Source organism: Pristiophorus japonicus, chromosome 11 (assembly GCF_044704955.1).
Source record: "Pristiophorus japonicus isolate sPriJap1 chromosome 11, sPriJap1.hap1, whole genome shotgun sequence".
NCBI classification, from domain to species: Eukaryota; Metazoa; Chordata; class Chondrichthyes; family Pristiophoridae; genus Pristiophorus; species Pristiophorus japonicus.
The window spans coordinates 87,655,553-87,681,566 of NC_091987.1; the positions used below are offsets into that span (position 1 = coordinate 87,655,553).

A 26,014-nucleotide genomic window follows, 5' to 3' on the forward strand; every position below is an offset into this window, starting at 1 on the left:
TAAAGACTCAAGTCACTGTTACTTAAACCTCCCTGTGTGCAGCCTCATCTGTGTTAGGAACGCAATAATTTTGTCCTTTGCAAAGGAACCACTCTGGATGCTCCCCATAACTGATGCCAATGGAGTACTGAAAATAAATTTCCTTCTTCTATAAAAAGGGCACAGATGGGGGGGGACGAGGGGGGTGAGGGCAGTTGCAGAACTTTGAATGAAAACTACTTAACTTTCCTTCAGCTTTAAGCAAATAGTAAATACAAAGTCACCTCCAGATCAACCCAATTCAAACAAAGAATTAGACTGGCAGCATCTAAGGAGAGAGAAACAGAGTTAACGTTTCAGGTAGATGACCTTTTATCAGATCTGTTTCTCTCTCCACAGATGCTGCCTGACCTGAGTATTTCCAGCATTTTCTGTGTTTATTTCAGACTTCCAGCAATATTTTGCTTTTGGAAAAGAGTTAGACTGTACCAATTTACTCTCTTCTTTTTAATCTTGATCAAAAAATACAAATATAAACCAGAAGTACACACTGTATCTATATTCTTAGCAGTCAATATGCGGAACAGCCAATGAGTGCACTTCACCTGCAGAGGACAGCACTTGTCCCAAGTCAATTTGGGCTAGAATTTCGTCTTTTAGCGATTTTGCCCATTTTTAGGCGCTAATCACGGCAGAAATTAGCGCTGGGGTACTGTTGCCGCCAGACCTCGCAAAATTTGCCAAAGGGTGAAGAGCGATAGCGATAGTGGTAAATCCAGCATTGCGCCAGAGCCGAAATTTGCGATCGAAAAAAAAAATTGGACCTTCTGCGCCTGCGCAAATTTGGTTTTTTCCTTTTTCTCTCCAATTTTTTTCTTCTTCTCACGCTGCTGGTCAACTGTCAGGGAGCGCCGCGAATGCACAGTATACCCAGGACTGAATCAGCCAATTTTAGATTGGAGAGGAGATGGGGGGGATTTAAATAGGAGGGGTGCAAGTAAACCCCTCCCTGTGGTATTTCGCCGTATTTGGACCAGCATCACTGAGGAGGTGTCTTGTATTGACAACATCAGAAGGACCCACACCCAGTGCCACAAGAGGTTCAATGACCATAGCAGGATCATCAGAATAAATATCGCTTCTCGGCCTTTTGGCTAAGATCTGCATAACTAACCTGACCAGCCACCATGACTTCCGGGTGGTTTCTCCCTGGTCAGGAAGGTATATGCTTACATTTTTGTAAACAGGAGGTGGGTGGGATTGGTGACCCATCCACCTCCACGGAGGTGTGTGGGGGACCTGACCCATCCACCTCCATGGCACGAACCTGGTATTGCAGTACTTCCAGGAACGGTGCAGTGGCTCTAGGCCTTTTGGCTAAGAGCATTGGCGCAGAGTGATCCTTGACTGGTGCAGGGTGACCTCTGGCGTTTGACAAAGAATTGTAACGATTGGATAACGATTGGACATGAATTTAAAAAAAATAAATAAATAAATAAATAAATAATATTTTTATTGATGCACTCTTTCATTACTTAAATTGTAAATCTGACACATGTTTTAACCACTAAGGGAATTAAGGGTTACAGGGAGCGGGCGGGTAAGTGGAGCTGAGTCCACGGCCAGATCAGCCATTATCTTATTGAATGGCGGAGCAGGCTCGAGGGGCTAGATGGCCTGTTCCTAATTCTTATGTTCTTATGTTCTTATGTTGGTATAGGTAGGCTTAGTGTTGCACTTTATTTGTCATGAATGATCGTTACACATTATTAAGACTGCTTTCTGAGATCTTAAAAGATGTTTCTGCACTTCGATGTCTTCCTCATGAACCATGTGCAACTTCCAGTGCCATTAAACAGAGGACTGCATTAAATGCACACAGTATGGTATAAATGCTTTGATGGCTATCTGTGTGTGCACAAGAGCAAATGGGCCCTCTGGTAACCATTCCCATTGTCATTGTTGCAGGGAAAGATGTCCCACAACTGCCAGGAGCAGTGGCGGGCAGGTGGCGGTCCACCGAGAACAATGCCTCTGACAGACCTGGAGGGGCGAGTAATCGGTGTGATTGGTGACTCAGGGAGGTCAACTACCCGTGGGGGTGCTGAGCCCCCGTTTGATAGTGAGGGTAAGTCCTGCAAAATCCCCGGGCTGGATTGGGGCAATGTGATGTAGTGTCTGTGGACTAAGGTTCGGGCAATGTGATGTTGTGTCTGTGGACTAAGGTTCGGGCAATGTGATGCAGTGTCTCTGGATTAGGGTTGGGGAAATGTGATGCAGTGTCTGTGGACTAAGGTTCAGGCAATGTGATGCAGTGTCTCTGGACTAGGGTTGGGGCAATGTGATGCAGTATCTGTGGACTAGGGTTCGGGCAATGTGATGTAGTGTCTGTGGACTAGGGTTGGGGCAATGTGATGCAGTGTCTGTGGACTAGGGTTCGGGCAATGTGATGCAGTATCTGTGGACTAGGGTTGGGGAAATGTGATACAGTATCTCTGGACTACATATAATAGAGTAGCAGCAGTCTTTCAAATAAGCCTGTACTATGTGACCTTACTCATGTCACCCTGCCCCCTCCCCTGCTGCTAACCACTCGTCTGTTATTGCTATTTCCAGATGAGGAGTCACATGCGCCATGAAGAGGTAAATTACAAATCTTTAAAATAGTAAAACATGGTGCCATTTTGAAACTGAGCTAATATATTTTAAAATGGAACCGACAGACTGTGGGAAAATTCCACGAGAAAACAAAACTTTCCAGTTCGCAGACCAAAGACCTTGGGAAGCAAAAGTACAGACAGATAACATAGGAAGTGAACTGAATAACAAGATAAGGGTAGAATAAAATGGATGATAGTAATCGTATCCGGAATTACCATTTAAGGCATGAGAAGCCAGATTGGAGGAAGTGCTGTACTAATCAATCATGTATTAATCAATCATCATGTATTAATTGTAACTTGCGTAATTACGTAATTTAATCTGAAATTGTATAAAGGACAATGTCTCCAAATCCTTTTTGAGCGTTCCTTATGGAATAGCTTCCCTGCTAGCTTGTATTAATTAATAAAACTGCGTTTACTTTAAGACTAACAGACTCTGAGTGGTGGTTTGAAGTTAACCCTTACAACTTGGCGCTGCGAGCAGGGTCTGCTGGACGGGCAAATTTGACTCAAAAGCCGAACCAATCTAAAACCGAGTGAGTAGAGAATTGCCTTGAGAAATTCTCCTCCCAAGAGATCCGGCCAGAGATCCAACGAATCTGAAGCGGAGTCCGTGCAGCCGGTATATCCAGTCTAGGGGCGCGTCAGGGCACTGTAAGTAAATACGTGTGTCGGGAGAATAAGTACTTATACGAGATATCGAGGAATCCCCGGTGAGAGTGGACTAGCCAGAACTGAGGTTCCGCATAAGTAAAGGCAGAAAAAAGGTTTTGCATAAGTAAAGGCGGAAATAGCTCCGCATAAGTAAAGGCGGAAAAATAGGAACTGGGGAAAATGCCCCGGTGTGAGAAAGGGCAAGGAAACTGCCAAGGCCCATGGAGGGGTGAGGTACAAACTACCAGAAGAGTTTCTGAGAGATAAATATGCAAAGGTTAAGAGGAAAATGGTTAAGGAAGGATATGATGAAGGAAAAAAAAGATACCTTGGAAACTCAACTGGTGGTTGCAAAGAAAAGGAAACAAAGGGAAGGAGGCAGTTATAGTGTGTTTCACAAATGCAAGGAGAAAAGAAGAAGTGGAAAGATAGGTATAGAGAGAAACAGAAAAAATAAGAAAACAGCCAAAGCAGGATTAATGGTAATAAGTTAGTGCCTACAATTACAGAGGTTAAGAGTAGAAGTGAGTAGTTTGAGAATGACGCCCTCCGGACAGTTGGGACAGAGACTGACAAAGGAAAACAAGGGAACCAGAAAATAAGTTGCTAAAAAAAAACTAATTTAAAAAAGAGAAAGTAAGCTTTGTTGAATGAAAGTTGGTGTGAATGTCTGTCTTTAAAATAAACATAGAAACATAGACATAGAAAATTGGTGCAGACATAGAAAATAGGTGCAGGAGTAGGCCATTCGGCCCTTCTAGCCTGCACCTCCATTCAATGAGTTCATGGCTGAACATGCAACTTCAGTACCCCATTCCTGCTTTCTCGCCATACCCCTTGATCCCCCTAGTAGTGAGGACTTCATCTAACTCCTTTTTGAATATATTTAGTGAATTGGCCTCAACAACTTTCTGTGGTAGAGAATGCCACAGGTTCACCACTCTCTGGGTGAAGAAGTTTATCCTCATCTCGGTCCTAAATGGCTTACCCCTTATCCTTAGATCCTGTGACCCCTGGTTCTGGACTTCCCCAACATTGGGAACAATCTTCCTGCATCTAACCTGTCTAAACCCATCAGAATTTTAAACATTTCTATGAGGTCCCCTCTCATTCTTCTGAACTCCAGTGAATACAAGCCCAGTTGATCCAGTCTTTCTTGATGGGTCAGTCCCGCCATCCCGGGAATCAGTCTGGTGAACCTTCGCTGCACTCCCTCAATAGCAAGAATGTCCTTCCTCAGGTTAGGAGACCAAAACTGTACACAATACTCCAGGTGTGGCCTCACCAAGGCCCTGTACAACTGTAGCAAAGTGTCTGTTATGTAAGTTTAAGCTCCACCTACTTCTGTGCAGAAGCTCGCTGGTTAACCCTTTTTATCATGGATGTGGGAAGTTTTATATTCATTGTTTACCTAGAATTGAATTACATTTTAAGTTAGAAACGCAGGTGCGGATTTATTTTGATTATGATTTACGGAGCGATGAAATGCACAAAGGATGGGTTTGTTTAACAAAAGATATATATATATAAGAAAATAGCACCGATACAGAAGCTTCAGCTCTTGTGCCGAGAAATTTGGACGTTTACAGAAAAAAATTCCGACCCTCTCACTTATCAAAAGAAAACACGTAATCATTGATTACATTGGGTTGAAAGATACTAAATGCCTTTTTTTTTTTAAAAGCCTGCGTGGGTTCCTTGAGGCTATAGGCTGGGGGAAGCATCGCCCTAGTTAATCTTATTTTAAATGACGTGAAAACTTTGAGCTTAGTAAAAGAGATTTAAATAAAAGATTGGCAATACAGTATTTGAAGTGGGATTTTGAGATATGTTAGGTGATTCTCCTTGATAAACATTTTGGTTGTATTGGAAAATCTTGGGTTTGGAAACCTTTTTAAAAGAAATAATACTAAACAGTGAGGAAAAAAAACGTAAAAGTTTGGAAACAATCTAAAAATGTCATTTTCTCTGACGAGAGACAGAAAAGCCATTTGGGGAGGACGAGATAAGATATGGACGTAACCTTGGAAATGATTTGCGAGAACTTGAGTTGTGAACACTTGTATGTTAGATAGTTTATAAACTATCACTTGTTTTTAAATACAGGAAACCAGACAATCCTGGCCAGAATTACTACCCACAATACTAATGAGGTTACGCGCCACACCAAATCGAATGACAGGATTAATCCCCTATGAGCTAATAAGGGTACAACAACTACGTAAAGCAGCCCCTAGGAGGCGGCATCTGAGTGTCAGGAGCGTTCATCTTGAAGCCACAAGATGAATGGGTAACAGAATGTTATCTGAACATTGTAAACCAGGGGAGTAAGGAAGGTAATAGGACTTTTTAATTATAGTCAAAATTTTATACCTCAATACACAACGATAGCGGAACCCATACAGAAATTAATTAATGGAACCGGGGGACCCCTACAGAAGATAGATTGGGGACCGGAACAGGAAGAGGCATACGGGGAACTAAAAAGAGCTGTGATGTCGGCCCCCGCCCTAGGATTGCCCGATCCCAATAAACCTTTCCACCTATATTGTGATCAGGATGATGGAAGCTATTCCGCCGTAGTAATGCAGGAACATGGGGGCTGGCAGAGACCTATAGCCGACTACTCGATGAAGAAAAACCCAGTGGTTAGTAGGATGCCCCGATGTATGGCCACCCTGGACTGTGCAACTTGGGCGGTCAAAGTAAGCGAACCAGTAGTGATGATGGGACAGATCATTTTGCACACACAACATACCCTGGTAGAATTACTAAATACTGGAAAGCTGCAGTCGATCTCGGACAACCGAAAGGCTAAGTGGGAGACCGTATTGCTGCCCAAAAACAAGTCAGTAATAATAAAAAAGCATATGGAGTTAGCCTCGCTCCCGGGGTGCTGACTGAAGGGGAGGAACATAGCTGTACATAAGAACATAAGAAATAGGAGCAGAAGGCCATACGGCCCCTCGCGCCTGTTCCGCTATTTAATACGATCATGGCTGATCCGATCATGGACTTAGGTTCACTTCCCTGCCCGCTCTCCATAACCTCTTGTCCCCTTATCGATTAAGAGGGAAAAAGTAGAGAAGGGAACAAATAGAGGGGTAAAGGAAGAGCCATTGGACAACCCAGATGTGACTTTATACGTGGTCGGATCCAAAAAATACATTGATGGAGAACCCCATACTGGGTGGGCGGTGGTAACACAGGAGGGACAGACAATAATGGCAGGAATGCTCCCAGGAGACAAGTGAGGTGGCAGAACTGGTGGCCCTTATAAAGGCTCTCGAGTTAGCTAAAGGGAAGCGAGTAAACATATATACAGATAGTCGCTACGCTTTCGTGGTGGTTCACGACTATATTGCAGCCTGGTCACGACGAGGGTATGTGACATCTACTGGCGAGGTGATATAACATGGAAGGTTAGTAGAAAGGCTAGTGAAAGCAGCAAAGGAACCATGGGAAGCAGTGATAATCAAGGTAAAAGCACACACAAAACTAACTAGTAAGGGCCACTCTCACCCGCAAGACCTACCCACCTTGGGGAATCGGTTTGCAGACCTAGCAGCCAAACAAGCGGCAGCTGAACAGAAGCCAGAGCCAGCAGTTAAGGCTGAAATTCAACCAGTAATGACTAACAGTGTTCAGACAGACATAAATATAGCACAGGTCCACCATTGTGTCGATCAGGAAGAAAGACGTGAATGGAGTAAGCACGGGGCCCACCAAAAGGGTGACATATGGGTATGGGGTCCCCAGAAGCAAGTTGTGGCACCACAATATTGTAGGCAACAACTACTAACATTATACTACGGGACTAACACCCTATGAGCTGGACGGGCTATGAGACTACCAGAGGACTTAGCCGGAGGGACAGGTGAAGCAGGACCAATTCAGGATAGGCTAAGGCGGTACTTGGTCTAGCTAAACCAAGAGGTGCAGAATATGAATAAAGAAGTTAAAAGCAAATAGCAGATAAGAGATCTAGAAATTCAGAATGGGGGAATGAAACCCGAGACACTACCTAAAACAGGAGAACCGGTCATGATAAAGGTAACAGGGATGCGAAAGGGAATGGAGCCCCGATGGATGGGGCCATACTCGATACTAATGATGAGTGATACTTGTGTTTGTCTACAGGAGCCTACTGGGATTAGATGGAAGCACTGGACACAGGTAAAGCCATATAATACTAAACAACCTCTGTCTGTTTTAACTCGTAGTAACGGTACACCCAGCGACCATGGAAGCGCTGATAAGGAAGCAGGCCAGAAAATAACGGGATGAACCTGTGGATAGTGCTGGTAGCGACTGGGTTAGTGGCCGCTCTGGCCTTCCCAGTGCCTCCACAGTTGGAAGGAAAAGGGCTTAAACGTTATATGATATGGTAGTCCCAATGAAAAGTAACCCAGGGAAACTATACATGTCCGGCGGGAATTAAATGTCGTGTTTTTAATTTAATGTTTGACTGTAGACGGTGGAACTATTCGGCACCAGTCTTTGGGAATTTTGTATTGATTCTCTATAAAAACAAGAATGTAACGTTCAACTTTACATGGGAGGCCGATGGTCCCGGGATGATGTGCAAACAAGGTTGTGACAATACTCCCCAGAATATAACCAAAATACGGAAAGAAGCCTGGTCGCTGAGGCATGAGTCCGGGGAGCGTCCGAGGCCTATAAAGGCCGTGAGAGGCAGCGGTATTCGTGGTCGCTGAGGCATGAGTCCGGGGAGCGTCCAAGGCCTATAAAGGCCGCGAGAGGCAGCGGGAGTTCGTGGTCACTGAGGCGTGAATCCAGGGAGCGTCCGAGGCCTATAAAGGCCGCGAGAGGCAGCGGGAGTTCGTGGTCGCTGAGGCGTGAATCCAGGGAGCGTCCGAGGCCTATAAAGGCCGCGAGAGGCAGCGGGAGTCCGGGGAGCGTCCAAGGCCTATAAAGACCAGCTAGTGTAGCTGCAGGGAGAGAAGGCAAAAAAGAAGTAGAAAGAAAATGAAAGGTGACGTCACAGCCAAGGGGGTAAGTGATTGGCTGATGATTGGTAAGTAGTTTTTCGTTCTCTTTTCTTGATCAGTAAGTAACATTCAGCATTGTTGTTGCCAAATGAAGTTTATCTAAGGGTTAAGTCATGGCAGGAGAGCTCGGACACGTGTTATGCTCCTCCTGTACAATGTGGGAACTCGGGGATGCTTCCGGTGGCCCTGATGACTACGTGTGCGGGAGGTGTATCCGCCTGCAGATCCTGACAGACCGTATTGTGGCACTGGAGCTGCGGGTGGATTCACTCTGGAGCATGCACGATGCTGAGAATGACATGAAAAGCACGTTTCGCGAGTTGGTCTCACTGCAGGTAAAGGGTACACAGCCAGATAGTAAATGGGTGACCAACAGGAAGAGCAGTGCAAGGAAGGTAGTGCAGGGGTCCCCTGCGGTCATCCCCCTGCAAAACAGATACACCGCTTTGGGTACTGTTGAGGGGGATGACACATCAGGGGAGGGCAGCAGCAGCCAAGTTCATGGCACCGTGAGTGGCTCTGCTGGACAGGAGGGCAGAAAAAAGAGTGGGAGAGCTATAGTGATAGGGAATTCAATTGTAAGGGGAATAGATAGGCGTTTCTGCGGCTGCAACCGAGACTCCAGGATGGTATGTTGCCTCCCTGGTGCAAGGATCAAGGATGTCTCGGAGCGGGTGCAGGACATTCTGAAAAGGGAGGGTGAACAGCCAGTTGTCGTGGTGCACATCGGTACCAACGATATACGTAAAAAACGGGATGAGGTCCTACGAGACAAATTTAGGGAGCTAGGAGCTAAATTTAAAAAGTAGGACCTCAAAAGTAGTAATCTCAGGATTGCTACCAGTGCCATGTGCTAGTCAGAGTAAGAATCGCAGGATAGCTCAGATGAATATGTGGCTTGAGGAGTGGTGCAGAAGGGAGGGATTCAAATTCCTGGGGCATTGGAACCGGTTCTGGGGGAGGTGGGACCAGTACAAACTGGATGGTCTGCACCTGGACAGGACCAGAACCAATGTCCTAGGGGGAGTGTTTGCTAGTGCTGTTGGGGAGGAGTTAAACTAATATGGCAGGGGGACAGGAACCTATGCAGGGAGGCAAAGGGAAATAAAAGGGAGACAGAGGCAAAAAATAGAAAGGAGAATAGTAAAAGTGGAGGGCAGGGAATCCCAGGGCAAAAAACAAAAAGGGCTACATTACAGCAAAATTCTAAAGGGGCAAGGTATGTTTAAAAGACAAGCCTGAAGGCTCTGTGCCTCAATGGGAGGAGTATTCGGAATAAGGTGGACAAATTAACTGCGCAGACAGCAGTTTACGGATATGATGTAATTGGCATCACGGAGACGTGGCTCCACGGTGACCAAGGCTGGGAACTCAACATCCAGGGGTATTCAACATTTAGGAAGGATAGACAGAGAGGAAAAGGAGGCGGGGTGGCATTGCTGGTTAAAGTGGAAATTAATGCAATAGTAAGGAAGGACATTGGCTTGGATGATGTGGAATCAGTATGAGTGGAGCTGCGGAATACCAAAGGGCAGAAAACGCTGGTGGGAGTTGTGTACAAGCCAACAAACAGTAGTAGTGAGGTTGGGGACAGCATCAAACAAGAAATAAGAGATGTGTGCAATAAAGGTACAGCAGTTATCATGGGCAACTTTAATTTACATATAGATTGGGCTAACCAAACTGGTACCAATTCCTGGAATATATTCGGGATGGTTTTCTTGACCAATATGTCGAGGAACCAACTAGAGAGCTGGCCATCCTAGACTATGTGATGTGTAATGAGAAGGGACTAATTATCAATCTTGTTGTGCGAGGCCCCTTGGGGGAAAAGTGACCATAATATGGTAGAATTCTTTATTAAGATGGAGAGTGACACAGTTAATTCAGAAACTAGGGTCCTAAACTTAAGGAAAGCTAACTTCGGCGGCATGAGGCGTGAATTGGCTAGAATAGACTGACAAATGATACTTAAAGGGTTGACGGTGGATAGGCAATGGCAAACATTTATAGATCACATGGATGAACTTCAACAATTGTACATCCCTGTCTGGAGTAAAAATAAAACAGGGAAGGTGGCTCAACCGTGGCTAACAAGGGAAATTAAGGATAGTGTTAGATCCAAGGAAGAGGCATATAAATTGGCCAGAAAAAGCAGCAAACCTGAGGACTGGGAGAAATTTAGAATTCAGCAGAGGAGGACAAAGGGTTTAATTAGGAGGGGGAAAATAGAGTACGAGAGGAAGCTTGCCGGGAACATAAAAACTGACTGCAAAAGCTTCTATAGATATGTGAAGAGAAAAAGATTAGTGAAGGCAAACGTAGGTCCCTTGCAGTCGGACTCAGGTGAATTAATAATGGGGAACAATGAAATGGCAGACCAATTGAACAAATACTTTGGTTCTGTCTTCACGAAGGAAGACACAAATGACCTTCCTCGGGGACTGAGGGTCTAGTGAGAAGGAGGAACTGAAGGATATCCTTAATTGTGTTAGGGAAATTGATGGGATTGAAGGCTGACAAATCCCAGGGGCCTGATTGTCTGCATCCCAGAGTATTTAAGGATGTGGCCTTAGAAATAGTGGATGCATTGGTGATTATTTTCCAACAGTCTATCGACTCTGGATCAGTTCCTATGGACTGGAGAGTAGCTAATGTAACACCACTTTTTTAAAAAAGGAGGGAGAGAGAAAACAGTAAACTATAGATTGGTTAACCTGACATCAATAGTGGGGAAAATGTTAGAATCAATTATTAAGGATGAAATAGCAGCGCATTTGGAAAGCAGTGACAGGATCGGTCCAAGTTAGCATGGATTTGTGAAAGGGAAATCATGCTTGACAAATCGCCTGGAATTTTTTGAGGATGTAACTAGTAGAATGGACAAGGGAGAACCAATGGATGTGGTGTATTTGAACTTTCAAAAGGCCTTTGACAAGGTCCCAGATAAGAGATTGGTGTACAAAATCAAAGCACATGGTATTGGGGGTAATGTACTGACGGGGATAGAGAATTGGTTGGCAGACAGGAAGCAGAGAGTCGGGATTAATGGGTCCTTTTCAGAATGGCAGGCAGTGACTAGTGGGGTGCCGAAGGGCTCAGTGCTGGGACCCCAGCTATTTACAATATACATTAATGATTTGGATGCAGGAATTGAGTGTAATATCTCCAAGTTTGCAGATGACACTAAACTGGGTGGCGGTGTGAGCTGTGAGGAGGATGCTAAGAAGCTGCAGAGTGATTTGGACAGGTTAGGTGAGTGGGCAAATGCATGGCAGATGCAGTATAATGTGGATAAATGTGAGGTTATCCACTTTGGTGGCAAAAACACGAAGGCAGAATATTATCTGAATGGCGGCAGATTAGGAAAAGGGGAGGTGCAACGAGACCTGGGTGTCGTGGTTCATCAGTCATTGAAAATTGGCATGCAGGTACAGCAGGTGGTGAAGGAGGCAAATGGCTAGCTTGGGGATTTGAGTATAGGAGCAGGGAGGTCTTACTGCAGTTGTACAGGGCCTTGGTGAGGCCTCACCTGGAATATTGTGTTCAGTTTTGGTCGTCTAATCTGAGGAAGGACGTTCTTGCTATTGAGGGAGTGCAGACTGATTCCAGGGATGACTAGACTGACATATGAGGAGAGACTGGATCAACTGGGCCTTTCTACACTGGAGTTTAGAAGGATGAGAGGGGATCTCATAGAAACGTGTAAGATTCTGATGGGACGGGACAGGTTAGATGTGGGAAGAATGTTCCCAATGTTGGAACCAGGAGACAATCTTAGGATAAGGGGTAGGCCATTTAGGACTGAGATGAGGAGAGTTGTTAACCTGTGGAATTCCCTGTCACAGAGAGTCGTTGATGCCAGTTCATTGGATATATTCAAGAGGGAGTTGGATATGGCCCTTACAGCTAAAGGGATCAAGGGGTATGGAGAGAAAGTGGGAAAGGGGTACTGAGGTGAATGATCAGCCATGATCATATTGAATGGTGGTGCAGGCTCGAAGGGCCGAATGGCCTACTCCTGCACCTATTTTCTATGTTTCTATGAATACTAACAAAATGGAGTATACCAACAGTATAGAGTGGAGACAGGCAACCTTGGGAGACGGAGACTGGGTGATGTGTATGAATAATTCACAGTTTGGCAGGAGGGGTCCATGGCTGGTCATAAGTGTAAAATATCCCTGTCCGAACCAGGAACGGATGTCACACTTACAAAGGCTGCACGATACGTGTCTGAGCACACTGATAGCCCCTTCAATAATAAATTTAACAATAAATATACAGTATGAGACCGAAAGATGGTACCCAGGTATTGTAAGAATCCGGATCTTGCCCTAAAGATAACAAAAGCTCGTAATCGGCAAAACATACTAGATACAGTACTAGGAGGGTTAGAAACGGGACTAGGAGCATTAAACTCAATGGATATCGAGACGCTGCAGAATAAAATGCAGAAAGCGGGACAATTGAATAAAGATGCCATAAGGCTGTCAGATGTGTGGCAGGAACCCTTATAGGCCAATAGCCTGCAGGGATGGCTGTCGGACAAAATGATATGGCAGTGGGCAAACAAAACTAGCTGGAAACAGCAACAGATATCGGCCAATTTAACGTGGGAAGCCAGTAAGACTCACTGCCTTATAATGAGCCTGATTAAGGAAGGACAACGGGCTGAATTAGAAAGGATAGCATTCTCTGGGAGTGCCCCACAATGGGCTAAACTGTTTCAGTTTGAGCAACGAAATCTAACAGTCAGGCCAGATATGACGCATACGCAATGTAATGAAGAGGGATGTAATATGACTATGTTGTTGGCTAATGTTACTAACAGTCAGATATGGTGTGAGTTTGTGACCCTACCACAGCTATTCGGTAAAAACTTATGGAAGCCACGGTTTTACGGGAAATGGATAGACCCGAAGAATAAAACGCACGAAGGGATGGACTGTGTAATGTGGTCATTCGGGCAAGTATGTCCGCTACATACACCAGTGGTGGAACCATGCAGCATGAAAGGCATAGCAGGGGCTTGTGAATGGCAGTTGCAACCCTTAAATGATACCATAATACATGAAATCGGACAAAACTACATATGTATTATCAGTACCCACATGGTATACTTGAACGTGGATCGAATGGAACCTCCGGTAAATGAGTGTCGGAAGGAAATATATTTCATCTTCGATGTTAAAATGGCCAAGTCCTACCAAATAGGACAATGGAAGAATATTGTGCAATATAGAAGCACCAGAGGACTATCAGTACTACCCCCGGTAGTGGACTTGAGAAAGTTAAGGGACTTTTTGAAAAAACACATTCAGGTGACCAAGTACCTGGGAGAAGAAAGGGAACGATTACTCAGACAAAAAGTCGTAATGAGTTACACAAAACAAGAACTTATCCGACTGACAAGAGAACTGGTTGACAGACAGGAAGCAGAGAGTCGGGATAAACGGGTCCTTTTCAGAATGGCAGGCAGTGACTAGTGGGGTGCCGCAGGGCTCAGTGCTGGGACCGCAGCTATTTACAATATACATCAATGATTTAGATGAAGGAATTGAGTGTAATATCTCCAAGTTTGCAGATGACACTAAGCTGGGTGGCGGTGTGAGCCGTGAGGAGGTCGCTAAGAGGCTGCAGGATGACTTGGACAGGTTAGGTGAGTGGGCAAATGCATGGCAGATGTAGTATAATGTGGATAAATGTGAGGTTATCCACTTTGGTGGCAAAAACACGAAGGCAGAATATTATCTGAATGGCGGCATATTAGGAAAAGGGGAGGTGCAACGTGACCTGGGTGTCATGGTACATCAGTCATTGAAAGTTGGCATGCAGGTACAGCAGGCGGTGAAGAAGGCAAATGGTATGTTGGCCTTCATAGCTAGGGAGGGGATTTGAGTATAGGAGCAGGGAGGTCTTACTGCAGTTGTACAGGGCCTTAGTGAGTCTCACCTGGAATATTGTGTTCAGTTTTGGTCTCCTAATCTGAGGAAGGATGTTCTTGCTATTGAGGGAGTGCAGCGAAGGTTCGCCAGACTGATTCCCGGGATGGCAGGATTGACATATGAGGAGAGACTGGATCGACTAGGCCTGTATTCACTGGAGTTTAGAAGGATGAGAGGGGTGATCTCATAGAAACATTTAAAATTCTGACGGGACTGGACAGGTTAGATGCAGGAAGAATGTTCCCGATGTTGGGGAAGTCCAGAACCAGGGGACATAGTCTAAGGATAAGGGGGAAGCCATTTAGGACTGATGAGGAGAAATTTCTTCACTCAGAGAGTTGTTAACCTGTGGAATTTTCTACCTCAGAGAGTTGTTGACGCCAGTTCATTGGATATATTCATGAGGGAGTTAGATATGGCCCTTACGACTAAATGGATCAAGGGGTATGGAGAGAAAGCAGGAAAGGGGTACTGAGGTGAATGATCAGCCATGATCATATTGAATGGTGGTGCAGGCTCAAAGGGCCGAATGGCCTACTCCTGCACCTAGTTTCTATGTGACGGAGAAACTAAGTGACCACACGGTTCACCACTGGTGGGACATTTTTAAGAGCTGGTCACCTAAGCCCTACACGGTCCTCAAATTAATGTGGCACCCGATTGTGATGATAATGGTAGTGGTGGGGATATGTATTGTGATCCAACTATATCTGATGTGTAAGATCCAAGGGATATACAAGCACGTGGTTCTAGCCGAGCAACAAACAGTCTTGTTAACTATAACGTAGGTGTAATAGGGAAGCAAATGACTTTGTAACGTGTTAGGGAAATGACTAAGACCTCCGAGCTTATGTTCAGTATGTACGAAAGCAAACATAAGTAGCTTGCAAATAATCCCAGGGAAGTGGTCAGAGGTAGCATGTGAGGATTCCGTTAAAAGACGGAACTACGAACGATCCAAAGGAGAAGATTTGATCACCATTCCCGGCAGATGGCTCAGAACATATATGTGGTCGGCTGATTATGTAGACATAATCAGGGACCAATAGGAGGGACTAAAGAGGTAAATTACAAATCTTTAAAATAGTAAAACATGGTGCCATTTTGAAACTGAGCTAATATATATGAAAATGGAATCTACAGACTGTGTGAAAATTCCACGAGAAAACAAAACTTTCCAGTTCGCAGACCAAAGACCTTGGGAGGCAAAAGTACAGACAGATAACATAGAAAGTGAACTGAATAACAAGATAGGGGTAGAATAGAATGGATGACAGTAATTGTATCTGGAATTACCATTTAAGGCATGAAGAAGCCAGATTGGAGGAAGCGCTGTACTAATCAACCATTTATTAATCAATCATCATGTATTAATTGTAACTTGCATAATTACATAATGACTTAATCCAAAATTGTATAAAGGACAATGTCTCCAAGTCCTCTTTGAGCGTTCCTTACGGAATAGCTCCCCTGCTAGCTTGTATTAATTAATAAAACTGCATTTACTTTAAGGCTAACGGACTCCGAGTGGTGTTATGAAGTTAACCCTTACACGCCACATCCTCCAATGGAAGCCTCCACCTCAGCCTATCATGTGGGGGTGGAGGAGGGGGACAAGTGTGAGGCCGAGGAACTCCCACGAGAGGAGCATACCGATCAACCTATTCCGGAAGGGATGGGGGGGGCGCTGGTGCACTCGACACCTCTTTTTGCTCTGGCTAGCAGCTCGTCCGAGGAATAAACATTCTCGGGCTTTGAGCCATGCGAGGCCCCGGGTATAAGTGGCGTGCAACAACGCACTACTGAATCCCATGTGCCGTCTCTCCAGATGGTGAGTCGGCAAAGCCGGTCTTTGACAGACAGGCAGATGCACACCTGGACATGGTGGGACTGTCCAGGGAGAGCGTCCAGCTCACCCAACAACTCCTAGCGGTCTTGGGTAGGATTCCTGCAAGCATTACGGCACCTATCCGTGAACATGACGGAGGTTGGGTCACAGATTGTTGGTACGAGCCGCGAAACCACCGAGGCTGTGAATGCCCACATGCTATTGATGGTCTCCATCTTTGACACTACAGTCCTCAGTGTTACACCCAGACCGGCCTCACTTGTGAGTGGCGAAGCTGAGCAAGAGGCTCACCACTCAGATGCCGGGCCTTCCAAACCCCGAGCTTCTCCAGGGGATCCACACATGGCGTCTCCATTGTCTCTCCCCCTATTCCAGCAGGACTCTGGCCGTCTTGCTGCATGACGTCTTGGTGCCACCTTGGGTAGGGTCATGAGGCGAGGGGGGTGGGTTAGGGTGAGGGGGGGGGGGGGGGGGGGAAGCAGGGGCCGGAGGTAAAAGATGTTCGGTGCAGTGGTTGTTGTTTCATTGTTGTTTTGCTGCTGTTTTGTTGTTGTTGCTATTTTATAAAAGTTTTAAAAGTTTCCCAATTCACAATAATGTTTAATGCATCTTATTACAGTAGTGAAAAGTGCCACATAACAGGTTACTGCAGAAGATAAAAGCTCACGTGGTTGGGGGTAATATATTAGCATGGATAGAGGATTGGTTAACAAACAGAAAACAGAGTCGGGATAAATGGGTCATTTTCCGGTTGGCAAACAGTAACTAGTGGGGTGTCACGGGGATCGGTGCTGGGGCCTCAATTATTTACAATCTATATTAATGACTTGAATGAAAGGACCAAGTATAATGTAGCCAAGTTTGCTGATGATACAAATATGGGTGGGAAAGCAAATTGTGAGGAGGACACAAAAATCTGCAAAGGGATATAGACAGGCTAAGTGAGTGGGCAAATATTTGGCAGATGGAGTATAATGTAGGAAAATGTGAGGTTATCCACTTTGGCAGAAAAAATAGAAAAGCAAATTATAACTTAAATGGAGAAAAATTACAAAGTGCTGCAGTAGAGAGGGACCTGGGGGTCCTTGTGCATGAAACAGAAAATGTTAGTATGCAGGTACAGCAAGTAATCAGGAAAACAAATGTAATGTTGGCCTTTATTGCAAGGGGGATAGAGTATAAAAGCAGAAAAATCCTGCTACAACTACAGGGTATTGGTGAGGCCACACCTCGAGTACTGCATACAGTTTTGGTCTCCGTATTTAAGGAAGGATATACTTGCATTGGAGGCAGTTCAGAGAAGGTTCACTAGGTTGATTCTGGAGATGAGGGGGTTGACTTATGAAGATCGATTGAGAGGTGATCTTATCGAAATATGGAAACATAGAAAATAGGAGCAGTAATAGGCTATTCGGCCCTTCGAGTCTGCACCACCATTCAATATGATCATGGCTGTTCCTGTATCTCAACACCATATTCCCGCTTTTTCCCCATACCTCTTAATGCCTTTTGTTTCTAGAAATCTATCTATCTCCCTCTTAAATATATTCAGTGACTTAGCCTTCACAGCCTTCTGTGATAGAGAATTCCACAGGTTCACCACCCTCTGAGTGAAAACATTTCTCATCTCGGTCCTAAATTTCCTATCCCGTATCCTGAGACTGTGATCCCTTGTTCTCGACTTCCCAGCCAGGGGAAATATCCTCCCCGCATCCAGTCTATCCAACCCAATCAGAATTTTATACGTTTTAATGAGATCTCCTCTCATTCTTCTAAACTCTAGTGAATACAGGTCTAGTCGACCCAATCTCTCCTCATACGACAGTCCTGCCATCCCAGGAATCAGTCTGGTGAACCTTCGCTGCACTCCCTCTATGGAAAGTATATCCTTTCTTAGGTAAGACCAAAACTGCACACAATACTCCAGGTGCGGTCTCACCAAGGCCCTCTATAACTGTATCCTTGCTCCTGCACTCAAATCCTCTTGCAATGAAGGCCAACATACCATTTGCCTTCCTAACTGCTTGCTGCACCTGCATGTTTGCTTTCAATGACTGGTGTACAAGGACACCCAGATCCCCCTGTACATCAACACTTCCCAAGCCATCACCATTTAAATAATACTTTGTCCTTATATTTTTCCTACCAAAGTGGATAACTTCACATTTATCCACGTTATACTGCATCTGCCATGTGTTTGTCCACTCACTCAACCTATCTAAATCGCCTTGCAGCATCTTGGCATCCTCCTCACAACTCACAATCCCACTTAGTTTTGTGTCATCAGCAAACTTAGAAATATTACATTTGGTTCCCTCATCCAAACCATTTATATATATATTGTGAATAGCTGGGGTCTAAGCACTGATCCCTGTGGTACCCCACGAGTCACTGCCCCCCACCCCGAAAAATACTTGTTTATTCCTACTCTCTGTTTCCTATCAGCTAACCAATTTTCAATCCATGCCAATACAGTACCCCCAATCCTATGTGCTTTAATTTTGCACACTAACCTCTTATGTGGGACTTTATCAAAGGCCTTCTGAAAATCTAAATACACTACATCCACTGGTTCTCCCATATCTATTCTATCAGTTACATCCTCAAAAAACTCCAGGTTTGTCAAACATGATTTTCCTTTCATAAATCCACGTTGACTTTGTTTAATCATACAAGATAATGAGGGGACTCGACAAGGTAGATGCAGAGATTATTTCTGCCCATTTAAAACTGAGATGAGGAGGAATTTCTTCTCTGAGGATTGTAAATCTATGGAATTCTCTGCCCCAGAGAGCTGTGGAGGCTGGGTCATTGAATATATTTAAGGCGAAGATAGACAGATTTTTGAGCGATAAGGGAATAAAGGGTTATGGGAAGCGGGCAGGGAAGTGGAGCTGAGTACATGATCAGATCAGGAATGATCTTATTAAATGGCAGAGCAGGCTTGAGGGGGCAAATGGCCTACTCCTGCTCCTATTTCTTATGTTCTTATGAAATGTTTAAGAAATGTTATTCAAGTTACAATGTTCAATAAATCTTAAACAAGTTACTGTATGTTTAATACATTCTTTTGTTCACCATAATTATTCCTGTGTAGTGTCTCATTTGCAGAATAAGAGGGGGAATAGTCAATATGGTGAGATAGAGTGGCCAGGCAACGGTGAAACGTGCCGTTCACTCTTCAAGCAAAGCATTGAATTATGAGCTGCTAATGTAAGACTTTTGCAGTGGCGAACGAGGCCTCCCCTGTGGTGGTGGCATGGGTTCCACGCCAGACTCCTCGTCCTTATCGTCCTCCCCTCTCTCCTGAGGTGCTCCTGCAATCTCCATTGGAAAATCCTGTTCCCTCATGATGGCTAAGTTGTGTAGCATGCCACACATCACAATTAACTCAGAGACCTGCTGAGGGGAGTATTGCAGGCAGCTTCCAGAGTGGTCCAGGCATCGGAAGCGCTGCTTTAGCACTCCAATTGTCTTTCCAACGATGTTGCATGTAGTTATATGGCTGTCATTATAGCGATGTTTGGCTTCTGTCTGAGGATTCCGGAGGGGGATCATGATCAAGATGGCGAGGCCGTAATCTTTGTCCCGCAGCATCCAGCTCTGGCCTTGTGGCTGATGCTCGAACAGGCATGAGACACTGCTCTCACGCAAGATGAAAGCATCATGGATGCTCCCTGGATATTGGGCATTTACTGCCATGATGTGCTGAGTATGGTCGCAGACGATCTGTATATTCATGGAGTGGAATCCCTTTTGCTTTTGGTAAACCTCTGGATTGAGTAAAGGTGCTCGCAGGGTGATGTGCGTAGTCAATGGCACCTGAACCTTGGGGAAGCCAGCAATTCGTTCAAAACCTACAGTCCTTTCATTCTGTGCCTCCTTGGTCATTGGGAAGTTTATGAAGTCCATCCTGCATGCGTACAGTGCAGCAACCACTTGGCGAATGCATTGATGTGTAGCGTACTGTGAGATGGAGCATATGTCCCCTGCTGATGCCTGAAAGGAGCTGGAGGCATAGAAAGCAAGTGCTGCAGTCACCTTCACCTCGACGGGCAGTGTAGTCCTGTTGTCACTGGTCTGCTTTTATGAGCTAGCATATTTCTGTGACCACCTCTTTTCGGAAACACAGCCTTCTAATGCACTGTGCCTCAGAGCTGCAGGTATGAGTGTTGTTGCCTGTAAATTCGTGGGGTGGGGTAAGGCCTCCTCCCCATACGTCTGCGAGCTCTTCAATTACGCTCAAAATGTTCATCAATAAGCTGCCTTCCAGCTCGACACTGTATACAAAAAGCAGCCAGGAATAATGGCTGACATAGTATAGTCCCCATTTTTTTTTTTTAAATGTCCTTAAGTATCCTTTAAAATGAACTATAAACTCATATAAAACTTCAGTATGTAAAACGTAGCCGCCTTCTCCCACTGAACTCCTGCTCCGTTTTCAAGTTGGTGCTGGGCGCGCCCTGGGTCTGACTTTTTTTGCGGGCGGGTTATAAAACGGGCTATATTGCCGAATTTTCCGCCCAGGGCGATAGTGCAGCATTGCATGCCGATTGACGTCATCAAAAAATTGGGTGGGTGCTAAGTTTTAGCACCGGCGCAAAACCAATGCCGAAATTTCCGTCCATGTTGTGCGACTCATTTAGCGCCCCCCCCAAAGAAATTCTGCTTTGCCCAAGCGGTAAAACGGTCACAAACCTGGCAAAATTCTAGCCCAATAGACCATTTTCTCATGGAAATAAAATGTTAATTTGGAGTCAATTATATTGAAAGTCACTGACTTGTTGAGGAGTTTATGAAAAATACACAAAGGGGACGCTTATTAAATTATCTTTTTAAAGATAACATTGAACACATTACAATTACCAGCCTATAGCTGGCCAGCTAGTTATAAGCAGATTAAAATATACCATAACCACTGCAGTCAGCTCCATAATTCCTCCCAGAGTGTGTCCCTCTCAATATCATGAATACTTGCTATTTTACAGCGAGGGGAAAAGTTAAAATCTGCATAGCTCTAAAGATTTTGCCCCAGTACCTCTTTCAAGTGAAAGAAGCTAAAAATCAGATTTCTTAGTCAATAGGTTTGTGTACGCTTTTTGTTGAAAATGGTAGAGCAATTCTGCAGCGTGAAATGCCTGAAAGCCAGGGGCGGGGGGTGTTCGTCGTAGGAAAAGGAAACACAAACAAGGGTTGAGGCAGGGCAGAAACTGAGAATCACAAGAAAGATTTTTGAAATAGGGATGGGCTGAAAGATTGTTTCCTATAGATAAAAGTAAAGCTCTGCCTGCAATGAACCTGGAAATAAAACTTGAGTTTAAATTGCTGAATTTTTAAATTTTTAGTGAAGGTGAAGCTGGAATGTTGTTTATATCCAGCACCAGCCCTATGGTCTCCAGGGCAGTAGTGATACCCGTCCTCCTTTATGGTTCAGAGACGTGGACCATATACAGTAAACACCTCAAAGTGTTGGAGAAATACCACCAGCGCTGCCTCCGCAAGATCCTGCAAATCCACTGGGAGGATAAATGCACCATCAGTGTTCTCGATCAGGCCAACATCTCCAGCATCGAAGCATTGACCACACTCGACCAGCTCTGTTGGGCGGGCCACATTGTTCGCATGCCTGACACGAGACTCCCAAAGCAAGTACTCTTTACTCGGAACTCCTACACGGCAAGCAAACCCCAGGCGTACAGAGGAAATGTTTCAAGGACACCATCAAAGCCTCCTTGATAAAGTGCAACATCCCCACTGGCACCTGGGAATCCCTGGCCCAAACTGCCCTAAGTGGAGGAAGAGCATCTGGGAGGGCGCTGAGCACCTCAAGTCTCGTTGCCGAGAGCATAAGAAACCAAGCAGTGGAAGGAGCGTGCGGCAAACCAGACTTTCCTTCAACAATTGTCCCACCTATGACAAAGACTGTAATTCCCGTATTGGACTGTAGTCATCTGAGAACTCACTTTTAGAGTGGAAGCAAGTCTTCCTTGATTTCAAGGCCTATGATGATGATATTCAAGAGGGAGTTAGATATGGCCCTTACGGCTAAAGGGATCAAGGAGTATGGAGAGAAAGCAGGAAAGGGGTACTGAGATGAATGATCAGCCATGATCTTATTGAATGGTGGTGCAGGCTCGAAGGGCCGAATGGCCTACTCCTGCACCTATTTTCTATGTTTCTATGATTTCCCAGACTTTAGCCATGACTTTTCTATTAGTACATAATTACCAATTAAAGTGGCATATGTAAGGCCAAATTTGCCTGATGCATTTGATACTTTACAATTTTTAAAGCGTTACTTAGACACCACTTCAGAGGACAATCATATTTAGGACTGCAATGATAAATATTCTCCAGGGTTGTGACTCCTTGGAATTCTTTACCCCAGCAGGCTGTGTATGCAGTCATTGAGTATATACAAGACGAACAGCAATAGACTTTTGAACTCGAAGGAAATCAAGGGATATGGGGATTGGATGAGAAACTGGAGTCGAGGTCGAAGATCAGTCATGATTTTGTTGAATGAGGGGCCGTATGGCCTACTTCTGCTGCTTATGTTTATATCCGGCCTTGTGAATTACAGATCAAGGGTGCCTAAAATAATTTCTGCTGGGGAACAGCAATATCCTTAATCCAGACTAAAATCCAACCTCAGGTCCTTTGAGAATAGATAATCTTATAACAGGCTGTATTATCCTATCCTAATGTTGATAATCCAATAAACCCAATTTCACATGAGCTTTTATTTTTTCCATATGCGTTTATCACATAAGTAGATCAGATACAACAAGCAAGTGGAACATTCATGCTACCTGTAGCAAATATATATATATATATCTATATGTATATTCAATAAACAAGCAGAGTATACATACATTCCAGACCAACATAAATTAAAACTTTAACTTATTCACGTTCACCCACAACAGTATAAAATTACAACAGATATAACAATTCATTACCATTTTTAGCATACGTTATGATTAAAAAGCAAAGCATTACATAGTGCACTTTATTATAGATGATATACATTTTCAAAGTGGGGAAAAGACAGTACTTCAGACATTAGAAAATAGCACACTACATGCACCATTAGAGTGAAGAGGCTCAGTGTTTCTAAAGAATCTGCCAGCTGTTCTCATAAGGACCATTAAAGTCAGTTTTAATTACCGATTTAAAAACCTAATTTTACAAGATGTTGGTCAATTTCTATTTCTTTGAATCTAAACAGAAATTTTTTTAAAAATCGGACTTCAAAAAGAACAGGTAAATTTAGTTAAAAAAAATCAATGGAAGAAACTGCCCAGGGCAGCAGAGAATTGATAAAATCCCCACTCATGAAGCTGATGTTTATAGATCATTCAGCACATGTCTAAACAAAAGCAGTACTATCTTAACTTCAGCAGTGGAAGAGATAATCCGTTAACAAAGTAACAAATTCTGTAAAGCCTGTTGGTACCTTTCATATACTCTTAGAATTCTGAAAGATTTAAATAATAGTTACTGCTTCAAAGCAGAAGTAATTTCCTAAAGTTGAAGTGTTCTCAGTGTAACTGAATAGAACATATAGTTGTGTTATTTTTCTAAATGATTTTTATTTCTAAATGCAATTTCATTTCAATGTGTAAAGAGGAGAAACTTCCAGTATTTTTTTGTGTTACATTCATAGCTTAGGTTACGTTGATTCAAAGGCGAAAATAAATCCCAGTTTTAAAATTTCATAAACTTCAATATATTCAAGTAATTTGAAAACACTTTCATCCTTGCTAGCAATTTAATCTAATCAAAAGGATAAAGGTACACACTTTTTATATAAAATGATACTTCAGATATGTTGTAATTTCTAGGTGAAACTTAGCTGTTGATTTGAGACACATTCTTCAAATACGCTTTTTACACCAGTGTCAAATTTGGTATGAAACTCAATGTGGAAGAACTGAATCTCACTGATTTCATTTCAGCACCTCTTCCCAAATGCACTCAATAGATAATATATAAACATCACAATTTACATTCAAACCATCCTATATCCACTGATCAGCATATGTTTGACCCTTCAGGTGAATGGATCTACATCAGTTAATAGATATTACAGGAATGCAAATGGATTGGCTGTTCCATTTTTTTTTACAAATTCAGACTACCATTGCAAATGCACAACAAACATACTTACAAACATCAAGTAGCTTTAAGTTCTGAAGGAAACTAGGAACATCTAAGCGTGCAAGTAAAACCCCAAGTGACATTGTTTAAAGCACCTCAATCTCAGCCACATGAATACAACAGCAGCATTAATATGCAGAGTTTAAAAAAACAGCTCATCTGGAAAAAAGCTAATTTGCAAAAAATGTTGTATTTGAATGTTATACATGGAGAGGATGTCAATGCAATCATCCACAATAAGGTCATGGATGACGATGGCCTAGTTTGTGTGTACTTCCTGGAGAGAAATGCAGAGGGATGGTGATTGATCCACTAGCAAAGTCCAATTGGTAGGTAGAGTGAGCATGATGGGTAGGTTGACAAATTTGGCACTCAGCGGGCATACTGGGTGAGGTCAGCAAGAGAGGGGGATGGGACAGTTGGGATTACTGCTCCCCTGATCACTTAAATCCTCTTAGTTGGCAGACAACCACTTGCATTGGCCATTATAAAAGAGATGAATTGGAGCGGGGCAACTTTATCCCCAAGAATAGAAACTACCTTTGCAAACACTATCTAGAGTTGTCTTTCTAAGTAGTGATGGTCTTTATTAAAAAAAAACAGTTTGCTAGTATTTTTCCTTTCCTGTCCTCAGCTGAAGGTATTGGCTTCTGCTGCGATAAGTTTCATAGGAAGCTTTTAGTACCTCATCCCAAACACCATTCTTTGTTTATAAGACTAAACACCTGTTTAGCGTGACTCTTCACACATCAGAATTTCAAAATGAAATAAAGTTTAGACAGATTTACTGAATTATTCAGGAAAATTACATGTAAAACCAGTAAATTTGAAATACTGAACAGTGTACAAAACACTTTTTGTGAGCTCCAGTTGTGAAAATCAAAGCAAGGTGCACTTAATTTAACAGTTGAGGTCCTGAAGCTCAAGGTCCTGAAGCTCAAGGTCATTGCTATTGGTCTTCTTAAAAACAGGTAAGGAAATAGTGCTGCAACTGAAGATAGTAGTTTACAGTACAGGTCATCATTCAGCCCATCGTGTCTGGGCCAGCTCTTTGCTACAGCATACCAAAACTAACCCCACTGCCCTGCGCTAATCTCAGCCTCCCCATCTTCTTCAGCTTCAAATATTTATCCAATTTCTCCTTAAAGACGCAATGGCCTCAATCTCAACCACTCCTAATTGTAAAGCATTCCATGCTCTAACTCTACATAAAAAATATTCTAATAACCTTTCATTCTTTTAGTGACCATTTTAAAAATTGATGACCGCTCATCATTGCCCTGTTCATCCCATCAAAATTCTTCATAATTAAAAAAAACATATTTGATTTCCTATTAACTAGTCCCAGGGATTCTCCTCATTAACTACTTTTCATTCCTGGTATCATCCTGGTAAATCTACACTGTGCACCATGACTTTAATGGTATCCAAATTCACACACAGTATTCCAAGTGTGGTCCAACCATTGCCTTGAACAATTTTATCACTACGTCTTTGCTCTATGCCTCTATTTATAAAGCTCAAAAGCTACTAGCCTTTTTAAGGCTTTATCACTTGCACTTGGAAGAAATTGTTGTGCATTTTGTTCATCCGCATTCTTCAGCTTACTTCCAATGTGTGCATACTGCCATTCCTTGTTTTCTCTCCCAAAATGTAATTCTGCACATGCCTCTGCATTAAATTACAACTCCCATCAGTCCTCTTCTAGTCTTTTACACTCTGCTTGCTTTTCTGTTTGATAAACTT

The 26,014-nt window shown here is 43.6% G+C and overlaps 1 protein-coding gene and 1 pseudogene across 1 annotated transcript in view; one reads left to right on the forward strand and one right to left on the reverse strand.

Annotated features, from left to right (window-relative positions):
• The window catches only part of adgrg7.1 (adhesion G protein-coupled receptor G7, tandem duplicate 1), a 103,369-nt gene that overhangs the window by 74,944 nt on the left and 2,411 nt on the right, over positions 1–26,014 (reverse strand). The window lies entirely within an intron of this gene.
• Positions 1,114–1,343, forward strand: LOC139276575 (U2 spliceosomal RNA; annotated as a pseudogene).